Genomic DNA, 8,549 nt, shown 5'->3' on the forward strand with positions numbered 1-8,549 from the left:
ATTATAGAAAATACTAAACCTGTATTAGACATGTACCGGGTAGCACATGTTGGATTGCTGATTGTTAGCACAAAGCATATTATATTCAATAAGTATCTTCCAAGCCTCATTGACATCTGTGACATTGTGTTGTTAACTGATGAATACATGGGAAATGCAGTTTTATAGGGAGGCAATAGAGCATGGAGACTGTGAATTGGTCTGCTTGGATCTGATAACTAACTTTGCCATTTCCTAGCAGCATGACCTTGGACAAGTCATTTAACCTTGTCCCACTCCCAAAATGTGGCAAAAATATCTACCTTTCAAGGTTGTTGTAAGAACTAAATAAGGTGACATAGGTGAGGCATTTAATGTGTTGTGTGTCTATTGTAAATGCTCAGCAAAAATGAATCCAGGGAAAAAATCAGGGATTGTGCTTTCCAGGAATTTACAGTCTGTTGGGGGATATGAGAAGTTCACACTTTGACAAAACTGTAAGGCATTACATAATAAATTGCCAAAGTGAGACAGGATGCCAGTGAAAACCTCAACAGGAGTTTGGAGAAAGGAGATGTCAGTGTGAAATAGACGTATCAATCAGCACATCCTCTTGGAAGGAGTAGAGGTGGGTCTTAAGTCAGAGCCTAAAGAAAGTCTTAGAACAGACAGACAGAAAGGGTATGGAAAAGGTGCGCTGGAGTGAAATGACAGGAGTAGAAGGGTATTTGGTGATCAGAGAATAAGTGTTCGCTTATTGAATACATAAAAGAATGGTTTGGCTAGTGTGTAGAGTGGTGATGAGGTGAATTAGTAGGGGAGACTGGGCTTACGTTAGTCCCTAGATATCACCTTACTAAATCAAAAGCAACAGCTGGGGATTTTTGAATTGGGAAGTGAGGGGGATGAGGAAGACGTGTGACACAATGAAAATAGTGGTGTAGGAAAAGGTGTGTGAAAAGAAAGGTGTGAGAAGTAGCTAAATCTAAGATATCAGTTAGAATTACCTTTCTACATATGTGGTTGGTGCTAATAATTGCAGTAAAATTTTTTTACAAGAATCAGGACTAAATGGATACATGACGAAGGACAGAAAAAGAGTTAAAGGTCATTTTAAAGCCTGAGAGAGAAAAGAAATAATGGAAACAGTGATGTTGGAGGGGATGATGATTAAGGAATTAAATATTTTCAGTTTAAAAAGAAAGCAACACCTTTGTTGTTTTTATAGAAGATATACATGCTTCTAGCAACAAAATCCTCCAACAACAACAAACAATAGAAATGTATAAAGTAGAAAATGGAAGTCCTCTTCTCCATCCCCCAATTCTATTATCTTGTAATAATCTGTTGTATAGCTTTCTAGGCTGATTTCTATGTACATAAAAGGAAATGAAATCATAGTATGTATATTTCTCTTCAAATTTTTTTCCAATATTGGTTCATATAGAGCTATCTTTTCACTGTAAAAAAATACTGTGATTTTGTATTTACTGACTCACTTGTTGATGGACATATAATATTCCAATTTTTGCTATTACAATGCTTAATGAACAGTCTTGTACGTCTCTTTGAACAGTATCACAGTATTTTTGTAAGACAAATACCTATGTGTGAAATTGCTGGGTCAAAGTTTATATACATTTATGTTTTTCATTGATTTTGGCAAATTGTCCATGAAAGAGATATGGTTATTTACACTAATCAGGATATGAAAGAGTCTGTAGCCCACATCCTTGCTAGAACAAAATATTACAAATCTTATTAATTGGGCAAGCTATTAGGCAAAACAAATCTTGTTTTAATGTGCATTTCTTTGATTATTGGTAAGGATGAATAGATTTTCTTAGCCGTTACGATTTTTTCTTCTATGGTTTTTTTCAGTTTGAACCTGTAGAGGTTGAACTGATGATGAAATGTCCTAATGTAGACATCATGGGGGCAATGAGAGATGTGCTACAGAAGCCTGGGTAAGAATTACCAGTGGAGCAGTGATAGTTCAAAGAGTAAGGCCGCATATAGGTTCCTTGTATAATCATAGAAAGAAGACAATACAAAGCTATTAGGAAACGCAAAGTCAGGAAGGAGAAAAGAGAGAAAGTGATAGAAACTGGCCGTAGCAGCTTAGCAGTTGTAGAGATAGAAGTAAAATCAAGATTGTCCTCTGTCATAAGTGGTTAAGGGGCTTTGAGCAAGTCTCTTGAATCTCTGAGCCTCAGTTCCCTCATTTATAAAATGAAAAGGTGAATAAGATGCCTCTTCAATTATAAGACATCTTGTTTCTCTAATTTTAACCTGAAAGATGAGGCAATTTCATGGAGGCAGTCAACAACTTCAGAAAGCATATGGGATCTTGCAGTCAGGTGGTCATTTAAAATTATTCTGATGTTATAGTCTATGGATTGCTTACTTCTGCTGCTCCTGCTTCTTTAAAACTGTAACCTTAAATAAACTGTTCTATTTTGAACTAATTTCAAAATTATAGAAAGACTGCAAAGAATATCTACTGTTTACCCAGAATCGCCTATTATTAACATTTTACCTTTTTATCATTTCTGTTTTCTCTCTCACTATATATGTGTGTATTTTTTTTTCAGAACCATACCTACGGCGTCGCCCTTTATTCTGAAATACTTCAGTATATATTATCTAAGAATAGAGACATAACCACAGCACAGTTACCAGTTTCAGTGACTTGAACATTGATGAAATATTTTTATCTAATCAGTCTACCATCAGTTTTCCAATTAACTGAATAGTGTCCTGTGTAGCATTTTCTTCTTCCTCCAGGAAAGAATCCAGTCTAGTATCTCATATTACGTTTAGCTGTCATGGCTCTTCAGCTGGAATATTTTCACAGCCTTTATCTTTTATGACAGTGACATCTTTGAAGGATACACCACCCCTACCCCTTTTAAAAAACAAAACAAAACGTTCCTCACTTGGGATTTGTCTGGTATTTCCTCACTGGATTCCTCATTTCCTCATTAGATGCTGTGTCTTCGGGGAATCACATCTGGAGGCAAATGATGTCCATCTGTCCCTCATCAGTGATGTTAATTTTGATCACCTGGTGAGGGTTTTGTCCAATTTATCCAGTGTATAATTATTCTTTTCCTTGCAGCTAGTAAGAAGTCTATGGAAAAATACTGTAAGATCATGCAAATATCTTGTTCCTCATCAACATGTCTTCCTATGTTTAGATATAAGATGGTTTTTGCCTTACCCAATCTTTGCCCTAACTGGTTGCAAAATGATGATTTGCTAACTTCAGCAATCTCTCAACACTCTACCATAAGCAAGAGTATTTCCTTTTGCTCCATTTGTTTTATCAATTAATTATTGGTATGCATTTATGAATTCCTGTTTTTTAAAAATTTTCTAACCTCTTTTAACATGCAGAATATATAAAAAGAAAACTATAGAGATGAACACTTAACCAAAATCCTTTCCTTTCATTCATTAAATGTAAAGAATAATGCCTAAAAATGTTATAAAGGAAGTAGAATATAGTAATAATTCACTTATCTGGAAAAAAAGTTGTCTGGTAAATGTAATGATCCAAAATACAGAGGAAAATATCAAAGCAAGTGGAAGGTCTTTACACTAAGTAAATGCTCCCAAAATATCAGAATTGTTTTAGCCTTTTCTTATTTTATATGCTTATTTATTTATATATTTTGAGATGGAGTTTTGCTTTTGTTGCCCAGGCTGGAGTGCAGTGGCAAGATCTCCGCTGACTGCAACCTCCACCTCTCGGGTTCAACTGATTCTCCTGCATCAGCCTCCTGAGTAGCTGGGATTACAGGTGCCCACCACCTTGCCTGGCTAATTTTTTGTACTTTTAGTAGAGACAGGGTTTCATCATATTGGCCAGGCTGGTCTCAAACTCCTGACCTCAGGTGATCCACCCACTTTGGCCTCCCAAAGTGCTGGGATTACGAGTGTGACCCACCGTGCCTGGCCTTATATGCATTTTTAAACATTGGTTATTTAGTTTCCCAGCCCACTCTAACATGATAAGACAATTCAAGGGGAGGTGTGTGCATGTGAAATGTGTGTGCAGAGCTAGTCTGTAGCAACACGGGCAAGAACAAGAAGGCACAGCAGAAAGATCAATTATGAGGGCCACCAAATCCATTAGACTCAGAAGAATGCAGGAAGGCTGTGATTACTTAGCGTATGGTGAAGAGTACCAAGTACAGTCCTTGTTGGCTCCTGAAGATATCTTGGTACTATAGCTTTTGTTTTTTATCTTTACCTATTCCTGACGTACCTCTAGGCTATCAGAAATAGGTTCAGCTATACAGTTGGCCTTCCATGTCAATGGGTTCCACATCCATAGATGGAAAATATTAGGGAAAAAAATTAAAAATAACAATGCAACAATAAAAAATAATATAAATTTTAAAATACGGTTTAACAATGATTTACGTAGCATTTACATTGTATTAGAGATTATAAGTAATCTAGAGATGATTTGAAGTATACGGGAGGATATGCATAAGTTATATGCAAATCTGCCATTTTATTTATTTATTTTTTCTGAGACAGAGTCTCCCTCTGTTGCCAGGCTGGAGTGCAATGGTGCGATCTCGGCTCACTGCAGCCTCTGCCTCCCGGGTTCAAGCGATTCTCCTGCCTCAGCCTCCCCAGTAGCTGGGACTATAGGTGCCCGCCACCACGCCCAGTTAATTTTTGTATTTTTAGTAGAGGCAGAGTTTCACCATGTTGGCCAGGATGGTCTCAATTTCTTGACCTCGTGATCTGCCCGCCTCAGCCTCTCAAAGTGCTGGGATTACAGGCATGAGCCACTGCACCTGGCCTACTCTGCCATTTTATATCAGGGACTTGAACATCCATGGATTTGGGTACCCTGAAAGTTCCTGTGGATACCAAGACAACTGTACTGTGTTTTATTACTTTAAGACAGAGTTGGTGATATTTCAGGAAAAATAAATAAAAATGGTTTAAATTAAATTGTTTCTAGTACTTCAAGATGAAAATCTGTTATTTAGAATATCTAATTATATCCAATCCCTTACTGCCCCCTTTCCTAATACTGTCAGATAAACAAGTCATTACTAAAACTATCTTTAAAGTTAATATTGAAAAGCATAAGTGTATGCAAACATTTATATACTTTCTGGCCTTTTGAAGAATTATTCTAGGAAAACATTAACGATTATTAAGCAAATAAATTCCTGCTGCTCAACACCCCACATAGAGTTGCCCCTGTGAGATGCAACTTAACTGTAAATGTAAACTGTAAAATTAACATGGTGCTCAGATTTGAACGGACTGTTGATTATCTTTGTTGTTGGTATCTGGAGACTTGTGACATATCTCTCTTGATTGGGAATTACGGCAGGCTCTCCTTCTACCATAGTGTCAGTTTTCTGGAAAATGTCTGTCTAGCCCTTGGAAGTTCCCTTACGCATCCTTTCCCTCAAGGTGAATTTTGGGAATGCTAACTTTGACTATATTTTAAATTGTGATATCATAAACACAACCAACAAATTTCTTCAAAATGTCCAGCAACTATATATATTTGAAAAAAGAGATTAAAGGTTAGAGAAATAACAAAGGTATATATTATTACTGAAATTCTTTTGGTTGTAATAGAATTAGGTATTACTGAAAAAATAAGCTTTCTTATCATGCCAGTTTGATTTTGTTTTGACAGCTGTAATGAATTATGTTGCTTGTTGATTGGTTTATTGCAGTGGTGGTCTCTTTGAACTGTTTGTTCTATATCTAAATTAGTTCCTTGGCTTGCCCCTTGGAAATAATTCTGATGGATAGTAATAAAACTATTACATAATGGTGATTCCTCTGAAATGACTTTTAAGCATATTCAATTCTTATTGATTTCTGTTTTACATAATGGCATTTCTATTTTATGCATTAGTACTTTTTGTTATACTAAGACTTTGCATATTTCTTGTATTTTGGCAAAAGCAATTGGAATCCATAAAGCAACGCACAGAATTTAATTGTGATAAAAGTGCTCTGGTAAAGAAAATTTGGTGTAAAAAGCCACTGCTTTCATTTATCAATGAATGGGAAGGGACACTTATTTTATAAAAGAGATTGAGGACAAACATTTTTCTATATTTTTTTCTATATATATATATATTTTTTTGAGATGGAGTCTCCCTCTGTCGCCCAGGCTGGAGTGCAATGGTGCGATCTCGGCTCACTGCAACCTCCGCCTCCCGGTTTTATGCCATTCTCCTGCCTCAGCCTCCGGAGTAGCTGGGACTACAGGCGCCCGCCACCTCGCCCAGCTAGTTTTTTTGTATTTTTTAGTAGAGACGGGGTTTCACCATGTTAGCTAGGATGGTCTTGATCTCCTGACCTCGTCATCCGCCCGTCTTGGCCTCCCAAAGTGCTGGGATTACAGGCTTGAGCCACCGCGCCCGACCTTTTTCTATATTTTTATATACAAGTTCTTTTTTTCTTTTGAGGTAGGACCTCTGTCTGTCGCCCAGGCTGGAGTGCAGTGGTGCAATCTTGGCTCACTGCAACCTCTGCCTCCCAGGTTCAAGTGATTCCCCTGCCTCAGCCTCCTGAGTAGCTGGAATTACAGGCGCCAACCACCAAGCCCGGCTAATTTTTTTGTATTTTTAGTAGAGACCAGCTTCACCACGTTGGTCAGGCTGGTCTCGAACTCCTGACCTCAGGTGATCTGCCCGCCTCAGCCTCCCAAAGTGCTGGGATTACAAGTGTGAGCCACCATGCCCGGCCTATATACAAATTCTTAATCTTATCAAGTTCACAAATTTGAACTTAACACAATTCTTAAGGTTAATAAAAGTATTGTTTTATAAGTTATCAACGTGAGAAACAGATCTGGGCTAATTACTCAAACTCGAATTCAGTAGGCATAAGAATTTAGTATATCCATGGCCTTGCTCATGAGTCACATGGTGTTTTCTTTTCAAAGTCCAAGTGAAAACTTCACTGCTTTTACAATAAGCTGTGAAAATTATTGGCAGATATAGGGACCCTGGCTCATTTATATCTATGAAACCGTAATTCAAGTTTCAAGTAATTGTATGACATTACTCATACAATAAGAGATCCATTCCTCAGTTTTCCTATTTCTCAAGAGCACTTAATTATGTTTGATAATGGTATGTATGGTGTATGTATTATTGTTGGCATATAGCCAACAACATTTTCCTTAATCTCTCAGTAACACTTTTAAAAGACTAAACATTTACCCAACTCAATAACTGGAAGGGGTTTTTCCTCCAAGTGCTAATTCAGTTTGTTGTTATTTGCGACTTGAAGCAACTAACATCTACGGGAATACTTTCTGTATACATAATACATTTCCCTCCTTTTTACCAATCATCATCCTTTTTCTTTTCTTTTTTGGACTCTTGTCATTTGAAATATTGGTGGCGGGGGAACTTTTTTTTCTTCTTTTGATTGCTCTACTTCTTCTAGTGATTTCGTCATGATTCAAGACTTTCTTTGAAAGTAAAATGGAATAAAAATGAAACACTATGAACTTTGTTGCCTATCCTTGCTGTTTCTCTTTTTGACTTAACTTTGCGTTGGGGTGCTTTAAAGAAGTAACCCTATTTGAGAGAAGGGGGTTGAAGGGCATTCTTGCTTCCCCAACTAGAGTAAAAGGGCTATGACACAAGGCAATCAAAGGAGGAAATAATTAGCATTCTTCAACGTTCAAGATTAATCAGTTCTGTTTAGCGGTTATTAAAGGGAGGAAAGAAACCAAATGGGAATAGTGAATTATTGGTCCTTCCATGTTTTACACTTAATGCTGGTACATAGTATTCTTTCCACATTCTACTGCACATTACCTAGAGAAAGAACTGCAGATCATCAAATAATTATCCATTTCCAAATGGTCTAATGACAGCAGATACAAAGACGGCTCACTTCCGTTAACCTTCCGTTAACAGTCACACTGCATCAAATGGTGCTAGTTTTAAGTAGGCCACCCATTTAGTACACTCTCTGAAACACCTTTCCGCCCAATTTCTGTCATTTGCCCCTTAAGTCAAGGGTAGGACCCTGCGTGACATCTACAAAGGCCTACTTCTAACACCTCCCGTATCTTAATGTGTGAGGATACTGATCACCATAATTTATGACCCTATCTACGGCAGTGGGGTGACTCGCCACATCTGGAACCCCCTCATTTGTCCGCAGTGACTTCTAAAAACACCGCTGGCGTGGGCTGGATATTTGATCTTGGGGCCAAGTGCTTCCAGACTTTGGCCTTAAAGGTGAAGAGCCGGGTGCTGAAGGCCACAGACATCACCGCGGATTTCACAGAGGGCCGCGTGCCGGGAGCGGGTGGCCAGGCGGTGGCGGACGCCCCACCTGTCCATCCTCCCACCCCTTCCCGCCCCCTTCTTTGGCCGGTGGGAGCCGCTCCTTTCAGCAGGCGCCGGGCGATGGGGGTTGCGGTTGGCTGCGCGCGCTGCGGACACCGATCCCCGGCGGCAGTTGGGCTCCGCTGGGCCGAAAAGCTGCGGGCGGGAAGCGCAAGGTTAAGACCCTGACGGCTGCAGTGCTCAAGGGCCCCGCGAACG

At 38.8% G+C, this 8,549-nt stretch overlaps 1 pseudogene; it reads right to left on the bottom strand.

Moving 5' to 3' along the window:
* Positions 1-8,234: 8,234 nt before the first annotated feature.
* LOC105526457 overlaps positions 8,235-8,549 on the bottom strand; it is a 1,938-nt pseudogene continuing 1,623 nt past the window's right edge.

This window comes from Colobus angolensis, unplaced genomic scaffold, assembly GCF_000951035.1.
Source record: "Colobus angolensis palliatus isolate OR3802 unplaced genomic scaffold, Cang.pa_1.0 Scaffold59, whole genome shotgun sequence".
NCBI lineage: Eukaryota > Metazoa > Chordata > Mammalia > Primates > Cercopithecidae > Colobus > Colobus angolensis.